Source organism: Diabrotica undecimpunctata, chromosome 1 (genome assembly GCF_040954645.1).
Source record: "Diabrotica undecimpunctata isolate CICGRU chromosome 1, icDiaUnde3, whole genome shotgun sequence".
NCBI classification, from domain to species: Eukaryota; Metazoa; Arthropoda; class Insecta; order Coleoptera; family Chrysomelidae; genus Diabrotica; species Diabrotica undecimpunctata.
The window spans coordinates 13,424,553-13,444,287 of NC_092803.1; the positions used below are offsets into that span (position 1 = coordinate 13,424,553).

Sequence of the window (19,735 nt, forward strand, 5' to 3'; positions counted from 1 at the left end):
CCACTCCTATTCAATATTAATTCCGAAGAAATATTTAAGAAATGTATGGAAAATGCAAATGAGGGCATAAAAATAAACGGCGAGTTAACGAACAATATAAGATCTGCCGACGACACGGTGATCCTTGCCAGTACCATAGACGAATTACAGCAGGTAATGTAAAGAGTTTATTCAGTTAGTGAGGAATACAACTTCAAGAAGACAAAGTGGATGCTGATAAGCAGGAAGCAACAGCCTGCTCGACAGTTACGGATAAGTAACATACTAATTGACCATGTAGAATCTTATGTGTACCTTGGCACCAACGTAAATGCAAAATGGGAACAGGCCACAGAAATTAAGGAGAGAATAGAACGAGCTAGAGCAGCATTTAGCAATATGAAAAAGCTCCTCATAAGCAGGGATTTGTCTCTTCTCCTAAAACTACGTCTAGTTAAATGCTACATTTTTCCGATCTTACTGTATGGTATGGAGGCCTGGACGCTGACGGGGACGCTCACGAGAAAACTAGAAGCATTCGAAATGTGGGTGTACCGTATATCCTGGACCGAACATGTCACCAACATAGAGGTAATCCAAACAATCGGAAAGGAGAAAGAAATCGTGAATACAATTAAACAAAGAAAGCTTGAATATCTAGGCCACATATTGAGACACGATAAGTACCGTCTACTGCAATTGATTGTCCAGGGAAAAATAGACAGTAAGCGAGGGCCAGGCAGGAGAAGACACTCGTGGCTCCAAAATCTGAGGAAGTGGTTCGGGCTCACATCGGTCGAACTATTCAGAAGCGCCGCAAACAAGATCAGAATTGCCATGTTAATAGCCAACGTTCGCAACGGACAGGGCACTTGAAGAAGAAGACTCGACATCTATCAACATATAGAGGATTAAATCTATTATTATCTAGTCTATACACACCAATCATCTGTAAATATTACCCTGTCCCAAAAATCTTCATTTGTAGCTGATGGTTTAAAGCAAATATAAGTCTTGATTGCTTCTATCGTGGTGTAAAAGCTTGTTGTTTTGCTGCGGTTCGGTACCTAAGACGCGATGCTTTAATTCTGCGCTAAGTTGTTGTCTTTCTTCCCGGAAACTGTGACATAATTCTTGCACTTTTCGCATCTTCAAAAGGATTTTCTTCTAATCTCTCCAAATGTGTACGATCTTCATGAGCGGTAGATACTTTTGGTCTTCCAGAACCTTGCTTTCTTTCGAGAGTTTCTTGTTCTCTATCTTTTATTAATATTAAAAACTGTTGTTTTTCTTACGTTAAAGTGATTTGCTACGGCACATAGTGACCAACCATCTTTTAATTTCGTTACAATTCTTGCTTTTAGTTCTTTGCTAGCATGTGGAGCCATTTTTTGAGGTTGAACAGAATAAGTTATCTGAAAAATTTTAAGATTTGTAAGTGACAGTGATAGTACGTAAATAATAAGTATTTATCCTCCAGAACACACTGCTCTTTTTCTACAGAATGCGCTTTAAGAGTCGTATTAGTTTTTTTGGGAACCAGCTGTACATATGTATTGCAATTAATTGCAATATGTCCATTCAAAAATTAAAATTTACCTGTTTTAAGATTTTTTTTAAAACGTTCTCCGTTTCTGAAATAATGAATTTATTCCATAGATTTGCATCATACTCTATAATTTTTTAATTAATTGTCTTTAAAAAATTATTTAGTTTAGATATTTTAAGGCGGAATTTAATAATGTACATCTTTACTTTGGGAATTTCGGGAATGTAAAAATAGGTTTTAGCTAGTAGCCTAATATAATATTTGTTCTCTATTAACAATATATTGCTTTAGACTATCTATTACTTTATATGTTTACAAGACCATTAATCATACGTGTCAAGAAATTTGTTCTGTTCAGTTTCGTCACACAACAATACGCTTGTTGGTTGATTAATAATGTCTTACGCATTTCATTTGAATGTCTCGTCATTCGTCTCAATTAACTGATATAATATCAATTTGCTGATTTGCGTTAATACTGGGTGGGTTATTATTACTGAAAATAGAAACCACGCGTGCTTCCAATAAAATATTACCATTTAGATTATCATAACCGAGTCTGTTTTAACTGACATAACTGACATAAAATAATATTTGAGCCCAAAACCATTTTAGATAAGAGAGTTTATCCACATGAACGATAAGTAGTAAGAAGTGCACCTTGTTTAAACAAATAATGCCAACAAGGGAAAAATACCAACAAACCTAAACAGAAATATCCTGCCAAGATCATTATAAAAAATTACTGACCAAAGCTGGAAATAAAAACAAAGACGCGAATCATTTTGAAATATGAGATTTACCAAGACACGTGAAAAATCAAGAAGATAAGATTATACACAGTGGGTCGCAAAAGTAATGCTTAAAATTCATAATTTTGTTCCTGATAGAATTTGAAAAAAATACAAAAACAGGTGGATTTTTATTTTCAAGAATTTAGCTGATGAAAACAGATATAATCGAAAGAAGAAACTAAATCAGCGTTAAAAGATATACAAAATAACAAAACATTTGAAGAAAATGACATTATAAGCGAAACTATAAAACTAGGAGGCGAATCTGTCATAAAAACTTTAAAAACTCTTTATAATATCTGCCTCTTTGAAAGAACTACTTCATAAAAATAGGGCATGTAACAGAAATTGGACACTGCAGATCTATCAGCTTGTTATTCCATTTATATAAGCTACATTTTCACCAACTACTAGACAAAGGCGGATTTAGGAGTGGTTTTGGAACGACTGACCACATACAAGTAAGGAAATCCTTGATAGAGAAAGTTATAGAATACCACAAGCCATCTATATTCATATTTGTAGACTTAAAGAAAGCATTTGACTTATTACAGAACAGCCACATGTTAAGAGCTCTTGCAACAGAAAGCAGTATTGATCAAACGCATACAACTCTTCTTCGGAATATAAATAATAGCCCAACAGCGGCAGTAACAATGTAGTGTGGCAACACAAGGATATTTCTCTTGGAGAAGGTTAAAAGGAAAGAAAACACTATCGCTACTAAACTATTCACCGCTTTATTACAAAGAGCTATAAAAAAGAATAATTGGGAACATGTATAAATTGTGAGTTTTTAAACAACATGAGGTAGAGATCATAGTAAAGAGAAAAACTGAGCAGGACATGTTGTCAGAGTCAGAGATGAAAGATGGCCCAAGAATATTAAAATTTTAGAATGAAGACCTAGACATGACGCTTATGGTAATCAAGGACGTCTTCGAATAATTTTGTCTAATGACATCAACCGCATCCAGCACAAATGGATTCAAGGTGCTCAAGATCGATCAGATGCAATGGAATTATTTACAGTGGGCCTATGTTCAGCAGTGAATTCAAAACGGCGAATTATGATGAATTATCTTACTCACCTCTCTCAAATAAGTAATTGTTTATGGTACAAAGATATTTTTCAGAATGTTAATTAAAAGATAAACTTGTTAATTTTTTGTTACAAAAAGGATATAATAATTTTCCTTTTCGTGTGGTAGTATATTATATACTTATTTGTATTAATCCTTTAAAATTTAAAAATTTGGGTGATGCCCAATACTTATCTTTTATACCTAAAAATTCCGTTGTTTTGATATTATACTAATTACATAATATGATATTTTCTCAGCAATATCTTTTCTAAAGAAGCCTCCCCAACTCTTCAGTTTTTTTTTAACGAAAAGTGCAAAACATTTAACTTAATTGGCTATAAATATCCCATTGTTAGCCAAATTAATATTTTTTTGATATTTTTTGCAAAGCGTTCATGTACGTCCTTTGCATATTAGTAGGATGGTCAAAAAACGCAGTTGAAGGACGCACTTAAGCGTCTTTATAAAATAATGTAAATATTTACGAAAATTTATTTATGAAAGACAAAATAAAACTTATTAAAAAAATAACTGTGGAATATTTTATTTATAATACTCCACAAAACATTTGCCTTGGGTATCTTTTTCTTTGTGCATGAACGACATTGTTCATTAACCAGTCCAATCTTGAGAGGTACATGTCCAATATTGCTTACATTAATTGTAAATGAAGGTGGTTTTGGAAATGAGGGTAATATTTTTGGCAACAGTTGTTCTCAAACTACAATTCCTAACAGAATATTTATTAAAAACATTATTAGCATTATGCAAATATAGTTGACGTATGTGGAAGTTTTTATACCATCGTAATGTCTTTCATGTCACTAAATAGTATCATATTAGCTAATCTCCGAGATCTATTCCACCCATAAATTTGTTGTATTGAACGATAGGCACTAGTTTTTCTACCTCTTCTATTTTTCACCTGTCCTAGTTGATTTTTAAATTTGGTAGAACTGATGTGTGACGTTTGTTTGAAAGGTTCTTCCAAACGACCATCGATTCATGTAAGGACAATGTTTTTTCTGGATAATAAACAGTTTTCATTATATAATAATAGTCTCCCGTTTTATACCGCTGTCGCGGCTTTGGGAGTATAGCAGGGTAGTCTGCTATATCTAGGGCCTACGGTATACAAGGAAGGTAACATGGCCAGTGCTACGCTTCAACCGTCTATTATTACCCCTGGTTTTACCCAAGGTACTCATTTTTATTCAGGCTGAGTCGACCTGGGGCCTATAGACATTTTTAAAATGTCTAGATGTTCTTGCCGGCGGTGGGATTCGAACCCCGGACCACCGGCTTGCGAGTCAAGCATCCTACCGCTTGCGCTACGCAGGCCCATCACAGTTTTCATTTTGATGCTAAAATAATTTAGTAATGGTCTGATTTTGTATAAGCGATCTTTCGGGAGTTGTTCATGTTTTGAACATTTTATGAAAAGTGAAAGCATGTTATGATGAGTAAATACCAGTCTCTGCTTATATATTTTTGAAAACACGTTAAAAATAGCTATTGTAGTAGTCTTGAATTTTAGGTAACCGTATTGTTCCAGAATGTATTGCACTAGAAATTCTCGAGCGTTCACCTCCACTACTAGTAGATAGCACTTTAACGGCGTAGCTGTTCATCTGCGAGGCTATAATTTGCAATAAGTTATTGTCAATTCATAGTCTGAACGAATCTACGAAAAAAAGTATTTTTTTTATATTATCTGTTGTATCTGTCCATATATTTTCATTACCACTAGCAGATGGATCTATATCATTTTGTTAAATATTCTTATCTTAACTTTCAGAACTATTGTCTTTTTGGGGTAAAATATTATATTATAATGTTCATTAGGTAATGAACGTATGAATGAAAGTAATTAACTTTCCTTCATCGGACTCAGATTCTACTTCAATTTGTAGCATTTGTAAATTTCTTGAAATCCTCTCGTATATGTATTAAATGATATTCTCCTTATATATGCATTATACTAACGAAGAATTTTTTCAATGTTTCTTAGTTCGTATCTTTCAATTTAAGACCCAAATAATATTTCGTTCTTTTCATGTCGCCAAGTCGATAAAAAATAATTTTATTGTTTGTTTATGTCACAGGCGCAAATTCTTCGATATTTCTTTGTTCAAACCGCCCGATATTGCGTTTTCAAATTAATAATTTACGTCTTCATTTTCGTTGTGTCTTGTTTATACCCAAAGTGCTTTGTTTATTCTAACTTATGCGATCAATTTTTAAAGAGCACTCTCTCTGGAGCTGCGGTCAAGTCAAGAGTGATAGGCTCCAGCGTTATGTCCAAATTCACGTCGAATTTGTAGTTTTCTGTTTTTTGCTTTTTCCCTTTTCATGGAAATCTTCGTTTTACTATGGAAAACAATTTTAGTAGCAGTTAATTAGTTAATGCAGTCTAATTCTACCTGTTCCTGAGTTTTAAGAGGCAGAGTCATAAGTTTTGTGCTCAGTGCCGGCTTCGGCCTCAAATGGTCGATCCAATTCGCAGTGTACGATGCAGTGTTTGTTCAAAAGTAAAGACAGACATTTTTTTTAATAATAGTAATAATTGCTTTCATTAGAATTTAAAAGGATTTGTATTAATTAATAAATTTTAACATTTTAGGGTTTGACTTTAGCTGTCAATTTATTTGTTCAGTTTCTTAAATTTAATGTTAACATATGACAGCTAGCTTTATTATTTTCGATATTTAGGTATTTATTTTGTTTGTATTAAAGAAAGATTAATCTCTGTGCGGTAACATTTGTAAGTTTTTCTAGTATCTCAAACTCTTGGAATTTGTAAACAGATGACACATGTAAGTTTTTTGTATTTTTGTATTTTGCGACTATTTTTGTAACATTTTTGCACTGTCTATTTTGTAACTGTTTGTGGTGACACAGCAAAAAATGTTAAATTTTGTTTCTTCACATTTTGTTTATTTTTTTAAACTAACCCTTTTTTTGAGTTTCATTTGAAAAAGATATGTTTTGCATTTCTGATAATTACTTCCCTAGTAACAACTAGCTGTTGTAATGGTTATAATTAGGCACCTTGAAGTGGCGCTCTTTATAAATTACTAGAGGTGTTTCCTGTTTCTTTTTGTTTTATTTGTCCCAAGGCATTCATGACCCTTTGTTTTATATATTTGTAGTTGCCCCAATTTGACCCCATGTCATTTACTTATCCACGACCTCAGCTCTCCTAACAAAACCCTGAGTGTCGTTCGCACAAGTAGCGTTTATTTTGCTTGCCTTATCTTCGCCCCCATAATTTCTGTCCCCAATTTTCTACCCCTATTAGTAATATTACAAATTTCAGAATTCTAACATTTCCTGAATTGAAAGATTGTTTGGATTTCTTACTTTCACAACACGTTTTCTTTTTATACCACACGGGCCAGCGAGTTCATTTAATTTGGCCATTGTAATGCGAGAACTAGATTTAAGTGAAAACTAATCAATTTTTACATAATTTGAACAACTATCTACAGCATAAAGCTGTGAATCCCCGATAAACGAGTACTATCTGTGAGTAGTTTGAGATGTTTACCAAAAAAAACGTTTTAAAACCGATTTTTGTATATACTTCCAGGATTTAATATTTTTGTTAAAACCTTTCTGTTTTTTAAAATTTATTTGAGAGAAATGTTGCTTATGACTATAATCTACAAACATTAAGAATTTTATCTTTTTATTTTTTGCTCAGAATCAACAAATGGTGTAATATAATAATTTAATTACAACACTATTAATTTTTATTATAGTGCATAATAAACCACTCTGTACATTTACAATTAGCTGATTTTCGCTTCTATACGAGATAAGCTTGAAATAATTATTTCAGTTATTATAGTATTTCAAGCAGACCTTGCTGTTTTAAATGGTGTGCTTTTAATTGGATTTGAAAGCAGACAATTTTAGTGCTCGTATGATATTAGTTAAAGTATGAGTGTTGGTTTACATGCTAAGCTGGTTTTAGTACAAGAAGTTATATATTTATAGTAAGTAATTATTGATAGGTTTAGCCATTTTATTTTGTCTGATAGTTTTATTTGCTATCTACCTCTTACCGGTCAGTCACAAGTCACATTGAAAAGAAGTAGGACTTGCTTTGGCTCTTCTCATTGCTGTTATAATAAAACATGTCGCACCCTTGGGGAAACACATACGTGCAAATTTATTTACATAACACGTATTTAAAGCTTTGAGAGTTAGTTACATCAAAAATTTAAACACAAATTACAATAGAAAGTAGAAGTTTGTTGTCCACAGTTTTAGACCTCTATATACTATAATACGTAAAAGTTTTTTAGGATTTTTCTTAAACATCTCCTCTTAAAGCTGCCTGAAAGTGGTAAAATTTGCAAATGTCCTTGTTTCTCCAAAAAATTTATAATTTTTATCATTGCATAAATGTTGTAATAATTTTGTTATCTAGCGAAATATGGAAGAGTTACAACTTGATATTGTTCTGAAGCTATTTTCTTGTGGCGTTTTAAAGTAGATACTATTGTACTGAGAATGAGCCACAATTAAAGGTTAAAATAAAATAAAATTTAACCTTCAATTGTGGCCTATTTCCAATAAAATAGTATCTACTTTAAAAAAGAATTAAACTTAAACATTTTAATATTGAATTGTAATCGGAAATATGTCAAATTAATTAGCAGTCTTATGAAACGCTTTGATAATCTTATTATCGATTTTTTTTATGTTATTTACAACTTTATATATACATAAATCGCATACAGTATGTCCATGGGTAGTGTGCCTAACAGGAAAATTTTTTATATTTATTTTTAGGGAAAAAATCGTGCTTGATAAAAAGTTTTGTTTGTTATAAAATCCCATAATATAAAATAAGGCTCAAGTTGTTTAAACCTTTATTTTAAAGTTAATTTTATGTAAATCCCCATGCATTTTTGTTGTCATCTTCCTTCTTTGTGGTCAAAGAAATTGCTCATAATCCGCATATTATGTTCGAAAGCAAATTCAATTACTCTTCTGCCATCTTCTTCTCCAAAACTACCCTGGTTAAAAGTATTAGTTCTTCCATTACAATTTACTTCAGGTATATTCATGAATTATATTATGTAAGTTGACTGTAACTAGTTTAGAAGGTTTAGTTTTGAAAAAATTCGACTTTAAAGTCAAGACAGTATTTTAGAAATTTCTCAAAAAATTCCCTTTTTTAACACTGCGCAGCATGTGTGAGGCAAAACTATTTTTTTAAATTTATTTTACATTTATTTGCCAAAATTGGGCGATCTTTTAGGTACCTTTCAAGTTAAAGAATCTGTATGTAGGTATACGTATTTTTTTATTAAAAAAAAATAATATACTTTCGAGATATAGCGCCAAATGGACTGATAGGCTCGGTCGTCCAATACACATAATGTAGTTCGATCTAGCGTTTAAGAACTGAAATACTATGCAAATAATTGCCAAAGTCACTCAAACTAAATCCCGAGGTTCCCTATTCTTTAAAAATGCATTTATAATGGCATGCCACCGCAATTTTCTATGTCTCTAAAAAATTTAAAAGTGTCTTAGTAGGTCTTCTTTGTATCGCGATAATCACATCAATCCGAAAACCAGAAATAATATCTTTCTACAACCTGAAAAAAACTGGAGTAGAAGTGGTAGATAGAATAGCTTTAAATATAATGCAGCCAGAGGAACTAGAAGATGGACAATGGTAACATTTTATAGCCACAAAATGTGATTGCAATTAACGCTTTTGTTATAACCAGGCACAATTATCCAGATGCAACCTGTAGCAAAGATAGAAAAATCTTTAAAAAAAAATAAGACTTGACTTGGTTAAACCAAAGATTGCAGCATGGGTTTTAACTGAGACATTGCCTAGATCCAGATCTTTGGATCTATACATATATATTACAGGATCCAACTTGTAAATGCAATACATTTTGGAGACAGCTATCGCCGTATTCTCGTTCTCCTCCGCCAATCCTCCCGGTCCAAGGCATGCTCCTACTCTAAATCTCTCGATTCCATCGCTCTTCTGTTTCCTTCATTCCATGAGCGTTGACGTTTACCTCTTTTTCTTCTTCCAGGGGACTTCCGTCTGTCAATGACCGTTTCTGTAGCATGTTATTTCTCATAGATTCGTTGGTCTTCCTTTCCAGTCTTGATGTTCTAGCACTTCTTCTCAAATAATCCATTTCAACTGCCAACAATCTTCTCTTCAGGTCTGCATTAATTGTCCATACTTTAAAGCCATAATAAAGAACTGATTCAATTTTGGTTTAACCTATTCTATTTTTGTTTCGATCCGAATGTTGCGATCCTCCCATAAGGAGTTCACACATCCTACAATTTTACATCCCTGATTAATGCGGTGTTTAGTTTCGGTTTCTCCCAAGCCGTTCTTATCAATGAGTGCACATAGATATGTAAATGTTTCCACTTGTTTGATTTCCACGTCCTCGTCTATCAAAACTTCAAACCTTGCATGTGAATTGATAACTAAATATTCTGTTTTCTTCATGCTGACTTGTAACCACCATTTTACATAGTCTCTGTATAGACGCGTTTTATAATTTCTGGATCATAAGAATCTTGAGCTAGGACGACTTGGTTATTTGCAAAGTTCAGAGAGAACAGTACGTCATTTTCTATGGGGATTCCTATTCTCTTGCAGTGGTTTTTCCAATTTTTTGTTTAATATGTTTTTTGGTAAATTTATTAATGTTTTTATTTTGAGAACGATTTCCGAAGTGAAAATTGAAACGTCAATAAACTTGTTTTAACCTTTAATTGTGGCTTATTCCTAATAAAATAGTATCTTAATTACAACTTGGCTTTGTGTCATCAGATAAAGACGAGTATTATAATCCAGGATATGACGGTAAAAATAGTAGAAAATCTCTAAATTTTTTGATATGCAACTATGTATGTGCTTGAAATTTTGACAGTAGTTAATAGATAACTCAAAGGTCAAAATCTACCCTATGTCAATATGTGCTTTTTCTCTGGGGGTGGTTACCTCCTCAACTTGGGGGTGGACACGTGTCAACACTTAGGTAGTTGTTGAGTTATTTCAACCCACCACTGGACGGGTGGGTTAAAAATTACACGAGTACACGGGTGAGGCCTGTTATTTTTTTTGGCAATTTTTCACCTTTTTTAAAACCTATTCAGTTTAATAAAGAAATACATCACTAAAAACTAACAAAACACAAGATTTTACTCCAAAACTACCAGCAAAAATGACTTTGACCTAAAATTGAAATTTTTTTCCTAATTTTGGTTTGGACACTCTGCACAACAGGTTTGCAATATCCCCTTTTGTTTGGTGAAAGATCTGGATCTAGGCAACGTCTCAGTTAAAACCCATGCTGCAATCTTTGGTTTAACCAAGTCAAGTCTTATTTTTTTTTTAAGATTCTTCTCTCTTTGCTACAGGTTGCATCTGGATAATTGTGCCTGGTTATAACAAAAGCGTTAATTGCAGCCACATTTTGTGGCTATAAAATGTTACCATTGTCCATCTTCTAGTTCCTCTGGCTGCATTATATTTAAAGCTATTCTATCTACCACATCTACTCCAGTTTTTTTCAGGTTGTAGAAAGATATTATTTCTAGTTTTTGGGCATCTCCAGTTGACGGATTGATGTGAATATCGCGATACAAAGACGATACTACTAAGACACTTTTAAATTTTTTAGAGACATAGAAAATTGCAGTGGCATGCCATTATAAATGCATTTTTAAAGGATAGGGAACCCCGGGATTTAGTTTGAGTGACTTTGGCAATTATTCGTATAGTATTTCAGTTCTTAAACGCTAGAAGGAACTACATTATGTGTATTGGACGACCGAGCCTATCAGTCCATTTGGCGCTATATCTCGAAAGTATATTATTTTTTTTTCAATAAAAAAATGCGTATACCTACATACAGATTCTTTAACTTGAAAGGTACCTAAAACATCGCCCAATTTGGGCAAATAAATATAAAATAAATTTAAAAAAATAGTTTTGCCTCACACATGCTGCGCAGTGTTAAAAAAGGGAATTTTTTGAGAAATTTCGAAAATACTGTCTTGACTTTAAAGTCGAATTTTTTCAAAACTAAACCTTCTAAACTAGTTACAGTCAACTTACATAATATAATTCATGAATATACCTGAATAAATTGTAATGGAAGAATTAATACTTTCAACCAGGGTAGTTTTGGAGAAGAAGATGGTAGAAGAGTAATTGAATTTGCTTTCGAACATAATATGCGGATTATGAGCAATTTCTTTGACCACAAAGAAGGAAGATGACAACAAAAATGCATGGGATTTACATAAAATTAACTTTAAAATAAAGGTTTAAACAACTTGAGCCTTATTTTATATTATGCGATTTTATAACAAACAAAACTTTTTATCAAGCACGATTTTTTCCCTAAAAATAAATATAAAAAATTTTCCTGTTAGGCACACTAGGCATGGACATACTGTATGCGATTTATGTATATATAAAGTTGTAAATTAAATAAAAAAAAATCGATAATAAGATTATCAAAGCGTTTTATAAAACTGCTAATTAATTTGACATATTTCCGATTACAATTCAATATTAAAATGTTTAAGTGATTCGTTATTATAATAACCAGATAATTCGCATATTTGCACAATGCTATTATCTACAATGCTTTTAATGCTCGATTTAAGTACCTTCGTACAGTTATTCAAAAATAATCAGTGAAGATAATTTTGTTGTGCCTTAACGATGAGATGTTTTTAATTACCAGTTTTTAAATAAACAAAGGTCAAGTTGAAAATTTGATGATGAGTTTCAAAAATGTATATCCTCAGTTTCTGGTTGTTAGCCAAACAAATCAGATGTGATTATGAGATATAGCTGTGTCTGAACATTTACGATAAAGTTTTAGGTTAGATTTTTGTTAACGTAAGTATTTTGTTTTAATAAATTTCTTATTTTACGAATTCATTTCATTAAACGTTGCATTATGTCGTCATCAAAATCTTTCTATTTTTGTATTTTTTTTATGTAACGTACATACGCTACAGAACTGGGAGTTCTGAGAAGTTCCTCGGACTCTTATTCGTAATAATAATTGCAAAATACTAATATGTTTCGTACACACTTATGACAAATGAATGAATTGAAAAGAAAAGTATTTTAAAAGTGTGTAAAGCATTTAATTACTATCTGAGCGCTTTCGACTTACAAATCCATCTTCAGTACTATGGTCAAAATTTAAAAAATACCAATATACAAGAGGTATACAAAAGTCATTACAAACACAGCTTGGTCATGGTTTGGTCATGGAACTGGTACAAGCACTCATCCATGTGGAGATAGCTGAGGCAATATGCAGAGTCCCTGCATTTGAAGCTAGAATTTGTTACACTGTATTTGAGGCGCTTCCCAGGTTAGTTGACCGAGCGTTAGATTGAAAAGAACAATAAATTTTAGAGAACAAGAACAAAAGTAATTAAAACGATTAATTAAACAGAATAACAACAATTAAAAAAAAACGCATACAATATGTAATATGGACAAAAAAAAAATACAAAAAAAGTTTACCACTAAGTGACATTCTCTTTAATTTCAACTACATCCAAAAGTTTTTAACAAGTTCTAGCACAATTCCGGTGTAATAAATCTTATATTACTTACAATTTTTTCTTGAATTTACCCCTCTTACTCTTTTCCTTCAACTCTGTTAAATATTCGGTAAAAGAGATTCTAAAATCTTTAACTATGTGTCCTTATTTACAATTCCATCGATAAAATGAAACTTTCCCACACCTTTAGACGATATGCTGCAGGTTAAAAGTCCGGATAGAAAGCTTAACTGTACGTGCGAATAACGCGATCATATTGTCTCCAACAAATACTTCAATCTTGACTTATCACTTCAGTGTATTGTATATTATCGTGAATATGCCTAATCTTTATGCCCTTTGACCATTTTAACCTGTTTTTTGACCGTTAAGTTGTGTTTGAGTTACAATCGGTTCGATTATAACCAATATTCCGAAAATTGGGGTTCCCTTTAAAACTTCATGAAGTACGCCTATTTATATCCAGTCAAAGGATTTGCGTTATATATCTACCAATGGCCAAGTATTAATTTTTTTTTTTCTTTTTTTTTTTTACTAAAGACACAGAAGTGTACTTACATTAAAATCTGGTCAGTAAGACAAATTATCAATTTGTTTCTAACTTAAATTACTAATGAAATCTTAAAATTAGGTGTCTACTCACTAGTATCTTTCCTATTATTTCTAATAACTAGCATTAAATTTAGCATGCATACTCGCACAACACTTTACTCTGCTTTTCACTCACTCATTATACCAGTTCAAAAGGCTTTGTTCTTTTGAGCCTTCTTTCTAGGTTCGTATTGTCGAGGAGCTGGATAGCCTCGACGTTTACATGATGATGTAGTCGTTGTTCATGGCTCCCTGCAAATTTCTTGATTATCTGATTGACGTCTTCCATCTTGAGGTCCCGATGAAGGTCGTTGTTACTAGGCTTGGCACAGCCCCAGAGTTGGTAGCCATAGGTCCATACTGGTCTCAGTATTTGTTTATAGATTAGGAGTTTATTATTTATGGATAGAGAGGAATGTCTTCCCATTAACCAATACATTTTCTTGTAGCGGATGCCTAGTTCTTCTCTTTTCTTCTTCACGTGAGCTTTCCAGCGAAGTTTCGCATCAAGAGTGATCCCCAAGTACTTTGCTGATGTTGCAATAGGCACTTGGACATCATTTATTCTAATAGGAATATTATTAATTCTCTTATTGGTAAAATTTATATGGACTGATTTATTCTCATTCAGTTTAATTTTCCATTTTTTGGTCCATTCATGGATTTTATTTATTGAATTTTGTAGTTTTTCTGTAGCTTCTTCGACGGTGTCACCTACCGCTAAGACAGCAGTGTCATCTGCGAAGGCAGCTATGGTGTCGTCTTCTAGTTCAGGTATATCACACGTGTATATTAGATATAGGACTGGACCCAATACACTCCCTTGTGGAACATCTGCTTCAATATCCTTGAGATCAGTGTATGCATCTTCTTGTTTAACTCTAAAATATCTGTTCGCTAGATATGATTGTAATATATTTGAATATTGTTTAGGCATGAATGATTTAAGTTTATGTATCAAACCCTTATGCCAGACTTTATCAAACGCCTGTGCCACATCTAGGAAGGTTGCAGAACAGACTTTTCTTTTCTCTAATGATCTTTCAATTATAGCAGTTATTCTATGCACCTGGTCAATTGTCGAATGGCCAAGTATTAATAATTTTTAAAATAACCCTCGTAATAGCGCGCGTCCGGTTTGATTACTAGTTTTTATTTGTGATAAATATTAAATAATTTATCTTAAATCAGATATAAAGCTGCTGTATTTATTTTCGTGAAAATTACGCAGTATTAAAATAAATTAGATGCTTTAGAGATAAGATTAAGCATGGCGTCACAGCAAGTGCGTATTATAGGGTTTAGAAATGTAACGTACATAGGGCCATTTCTTCAATCACAGTTTAACCCTTTCAGTGAATTTGTCCCTCCAGAGAGACATTACGATCAGTGAAGTATACGTCTGTCGTTTTTTGAGAAAAAAATTATATAATTTATTTTGCGTACTTTAATTGCCATAATTAAGAGATTATTTTTCGTAAAAGTAACATTTTCATAATCTTTAGTAGTTTTTTGTAATGTCTCTCTGAAGGAACATTATGTCTTGGTGAATCAAAATAATACAAAACATTCTTTACGCTGGAAATATTTATTCACATAAAAATAACAAAACGAACATTATTTTGAATGAAATTTTGAAAAACAGTTCCTTCCCTTCATCAGACACAGATGAACTTCACATTTGGAACAAAATATATGGGTCTTATTTTTGCACCCCTCCAATTTGCATCTAGAATTATCTTTTTTTCGTCTACATTGGGAGTATGGTTGTAGCCGTCAGGTCTTATTTCTACGAAAGGTCTTGCTTCACACTTTTTTTGCTAGAACTCGCGAATCCTTGTCACTTGGCCTTCCTCGCTTAGGAAGATTTTTAAATAATATTAGATGCTCTGCTACACTTTCGCAAAATGCCAGAAGATCCATTATCTTTTTTTTGTTGATTCCTAAAACAAGAGCTTGGTGTTTGTACTCCAGCCACGAATTCACTAAAGCCAGATCAATTGCGTGAAATATCATCTTAATAGTAGGGATGGCGTTTTTGGACAAAACACCGGTGTTCGGTTATACCGGTTTTTTTTGCTGACGGTTTAACCTGGCGGTTATAACCGGCCAAAAAAACCGGTTTTTCCAAAAACCGGTTTTCGGTTTTTTTAATCCAATAGTTACAAAGTTACATTTACAATGCACTTTAGTTTGCGATACTTCATTCGACTCGATATCAATATGATCAAAATTAGAACTATCGAAAGAACATCAATATCAATATAAATAAAACACAATTTTTAATAAAACCATTTTATTCTATTAATTATTATATTTATTTATTATTTTATTATTAATTATGATTATGATTATTATGATTATTATTAAATATAATATAGCGTAAGATTAATATATACATATTGCAATAATATACAATAAAAGAATATGAAGTAATATTTTAAGTAAAAAAGTATAGGTTAGAAGGTTACAAATAGGTTATATTATATGAAATGGATTTAGCATTATGTTGGCCAGTATTTTTCATGAAGCCTATTAAGAAAAACTCGTTCATATAAAATGTTGGTCGGTTAAGCGGCTTCTCTCATCTGACACAATATCATTCAATGATGACACAAGTCTCTCTGATGCCACCGAACTTCCGACCAACGACATGTATTTTTTTAGTTATAAAAGCCAAGCCTGGCATACAGGTTCTGTTCTGATCCCAGAATGAAAACGGATCACTTGGCAGCAAAGGCCGCTGCGGATATAGAGTCAGTTCATTTGAAAAAGAACTTTGAATCTGTGTGTCCTGAGAACTTGAACTGAAACCACTGTTCACCAACTCCAGATCGTGTGAAGACCAAAGAGGGTTTGATTTTAAACTCACTTTGGCTTCTTCATTCTGGAAGGAGCAGGAAGGAGAAAGTTTTCCGATTTCGGTCAGTTACGTCCTAACTTCTGAGCCTAAATTGGATGTGACTGTCTCCGCTATATACGGATTCAGATATAGTTTTTTGAACCTCGGGTCCGTGATTGTAGCATGGCAAAGCAGGGGATTTCGTAAAAGCCTAGTACCCCTCTCTTGAAGGCTAGTTATAAGCTTTTGGTATAAGTTTTGAGCTGTACTAAGGTTTGGCTTGAGGTTTCTTAAAAATCTTTCGATAATAGACACAAGGGGGATAACAAGGCTAGCAGTAATGTACTGGGAACCCGAAATCTCCTTTGTGGCCTCATCGAAAGGCGATAAAATGCTTACAATTTCAGTGATTAGTTTTATATCTGAATCAGAAATCATCCTCGGTGCTTTTTTAATTGAGGGATCTGCCAATATTGTTGCTATATATGGGGACATTAGTGTAAATCTTTTAAGCATATGGTAGACAGAATTCCATCTGGTTGTAGTCAGATGCAGAGAGCAGTAAACCAAAATTATTACACTACTGCTCAACAGAGAGCGCTAAAATAATTCAAGTTCTATTGTCAATGAATATAATGAGAGTAGAATATAATATGCAATTATTGTATTCAATTAATGATGCAAATTTAATTTACCATTTAAAAATATAATCCTCTAAAATACCCACCAATTTTCCTCTCCTCCCAAACCCAAAAAATTCCCCACCCCAACCTTTTCAATTTTCCCAAAATTTCCCTCTTTCAAATGGGATTTAAAAAAAATAATATCAACATAAATATTTTACTTAAAAATAAATTGAATAATGCAATTCATCTTTTATTTTTACTACCATCAAAAAAAAATTATCATGTATTACTTTTAACACGTTTGTATATTTGTATAATAGGTACATTTTAACTCATTTAATACTTCCTGTATGTGTGTATCGTTTTGAAAACGTAGGGAAATCCTTGGAGATTCGTATTCGTAATGGGTAATTCGATATTTATAGTCAGAACATTATTTTTGGTAATCAGAAACAACTAGAAACAACCATTCACCCACTTTCAATGTCAAGAGTCAAGTGTGAAAAATAGATGATGTAAAAGATCACTTCTTATGTAAATATTATGATTACAAATACCTGTTCAACGAAATATTATAATAAAACTTAATTGTTTCTGGCTGATGAGAGTTTGCACTTTTTCAGTTTGGTTCTGTATTTATAAAATAAAATAAAATTTGAATTATGGTTTTGTTTGGAATAATTACTTGAAAATAATAATTATGATTGCGATCCAAAAAAATACCTAACCTAATCATAATCACCGTAAAAACCTAATAACCGGTTTTTACTTTAAAAATAAAAAAACCGGTTATAACCGGGACAAAAAAACAACCGATAAAACCGGTTATTGCGAACTAGAAAAACCGGTTTTCGGTTAAAATCGGTAGGTTTTTCCCATCCCTACTTAATAGTTCATTTTCTAGATCTGACTAATGAACGATAAATGCTTAACAAAAAGTCAACCTTATCCACCCCTCCCTTATTTTCATTATACATTTTTATTGCTTCTGATCTTGGGATTTGAAAGTAACTATTTGATTTTTTGTCCCATCTAGTACAGCAGTCCTCTTTTTTGATTCCAATGAAATTGGATGCTGTGATAATCGATTTGTTATCGTACCATTTGGTTATTATAATTCCGTCATTACTAAGTGCAACAGAAGAAGATCCACGCCCTTTTTTCTTTAATTCTTTATCAGTAGATAGTTGAGCATTTGAAAAATGGTTTACGCTTATCGTAATCACTGCAAAAATTGATTTTGACAACAAAAATTGGAAAAGATAGTAATTTCCTAATTAGTTGTCGAAATAAAACCATGATTTTAATCACTTATTCTTTCTGTTAATTGCATGACAACCCCTGCGGCACTACCAAAATGCTTGTAGACCGGCTTTGTTTCAGTAGTGCTACCTTAATATATTAAAAAGTCATACATTATACCACTTTGTCCCGCTAAAACCCGGACTTTCTAAATTCTGTCTGTGTTATTGTCGGGACGGCTAGTAATATGCACTAAATGTAATGCTTGTCTAAGCTTGAAGAATCTATGTAGGCCAATGGAATCTTTTATTAGCGAAATTCCATTGGAGGGGACTCCAATACATCCTAACTCTCGGAAACTGCAAATTGCCAATTGCGATATGTACACCAATAAACTTTTTCATTTCTTCCAATGTTGTTGGACACATTCGTGGAATAGTCTTCTGAGTAATATATAAATTCGTCATGTTGACCATCTGCTGCATTACTTCTTCTGGAATATATCTCATGAAAAAATCAATAGGAAAAGGTATTTCATAAACAAGGTCAGGGGCAGGTGTATACCACCAAATACGTCTTGTTTCATACGTTACATTATTCATCCATTAAATTTTAGATTTTTCAATGAGGTCATATGTTTTGTGGAAGTCATCTATTTGTTGTTTTAGATCGAAGTTTTCTTCTAGTTCCATTTCATTTTCATTTTGTACTTCTGAGCACGTTTTCTCTAGTTCTTCATTTTCTAGATCACTTTCTGCAAATAGAGGTGAAAAATTTTTATCTTTGACAGTCATGTCTCCTTTTTTATCGTCCTCAATTTCGTATTGTCATCATTTTCTTAATAGTACAACAGTTCCTCTTCAGTAAGGGGCTTCTTGTTTTTCCACATTTCCTGAAATAAAAAAGAAAACATAAGTAGCTAGTACATATCTAAATCAAAAGCATTTGCACTTAAGGATAAAGTTATTTTGTCCCTGCACAGGGACATAAAAAATACCTCCTCTATAAACACCACACTATGTTTAAATGCAAAACTATTGATAGGTATAGCAAAATTAACTCACCAAATTCACAAGGTTACAGTTGTTGTTGTTGGACGTTGGACAAAAAACCAGACTCAATATGTAATTATTTATGTATAACTTTCACAGCACAGCAAATCTACCCGAAACCACTGACTTGGGATTTCAAACCTGAAATTGTTCAAACATCACCCATAGGCGTGCATAGTCTTTTAATTACTTTAGAAAGGTTGTCGGTTGCAAGGTAAATTGTAGTACGCTCAAAAAACACAATCTATTTATTTAAAATTATAGAACAATTTGTTCCTGTGGAAGGACAAATCTACTACGAGGGTACTGTTTTTTTAATGTCAGTGGAACTGAAAAGGTTAATTAATCCACTGTTAAAAATTAAACGAA

At 32.6% G+C, this 19,735-nt stretch overlaps 2 protein-coding genes across 5 annotated transcripts in view; one reads left to right on the forward strand and one right to left on the reverse strand.

Annotated features, from left to right (window-relative positions):
* rk (G-protein coupled receptor rickets) overlaps positions 1-19,735 on the reverse strand; it is an 896,029-nt gene that overhangs the window by 220,041 nt on the left and 656,253 nt on the right. The window lies entirely within an intron of this gene.
* LOC140444908 (facilitated trehalose transporter Tret1-like) overlaps positions 1-19,735 on the forward strand; it is a 55,833-nt gene that overhangs the window by 10,313 nt on the left and 25,785 nt on the right. The window contains exon 1 of one of the 3 annotated variants that reach the window (XM_072536607.1): positions 7,277-7,408. The exons of 1 other annotated variant lie outside the window; for it this stretch is intronic. The gene's annotated coding sequence lies outside the window, so the exon portion shown is untranslated. Of the gene's footprint in view, positions 1-7,276; positions 7,409-12,184; positions 12,331-19,735 lie in introns of those variants that run through there. One more of the 3 variants, XM_072536597.1, reaches the window with a different exon arrangement.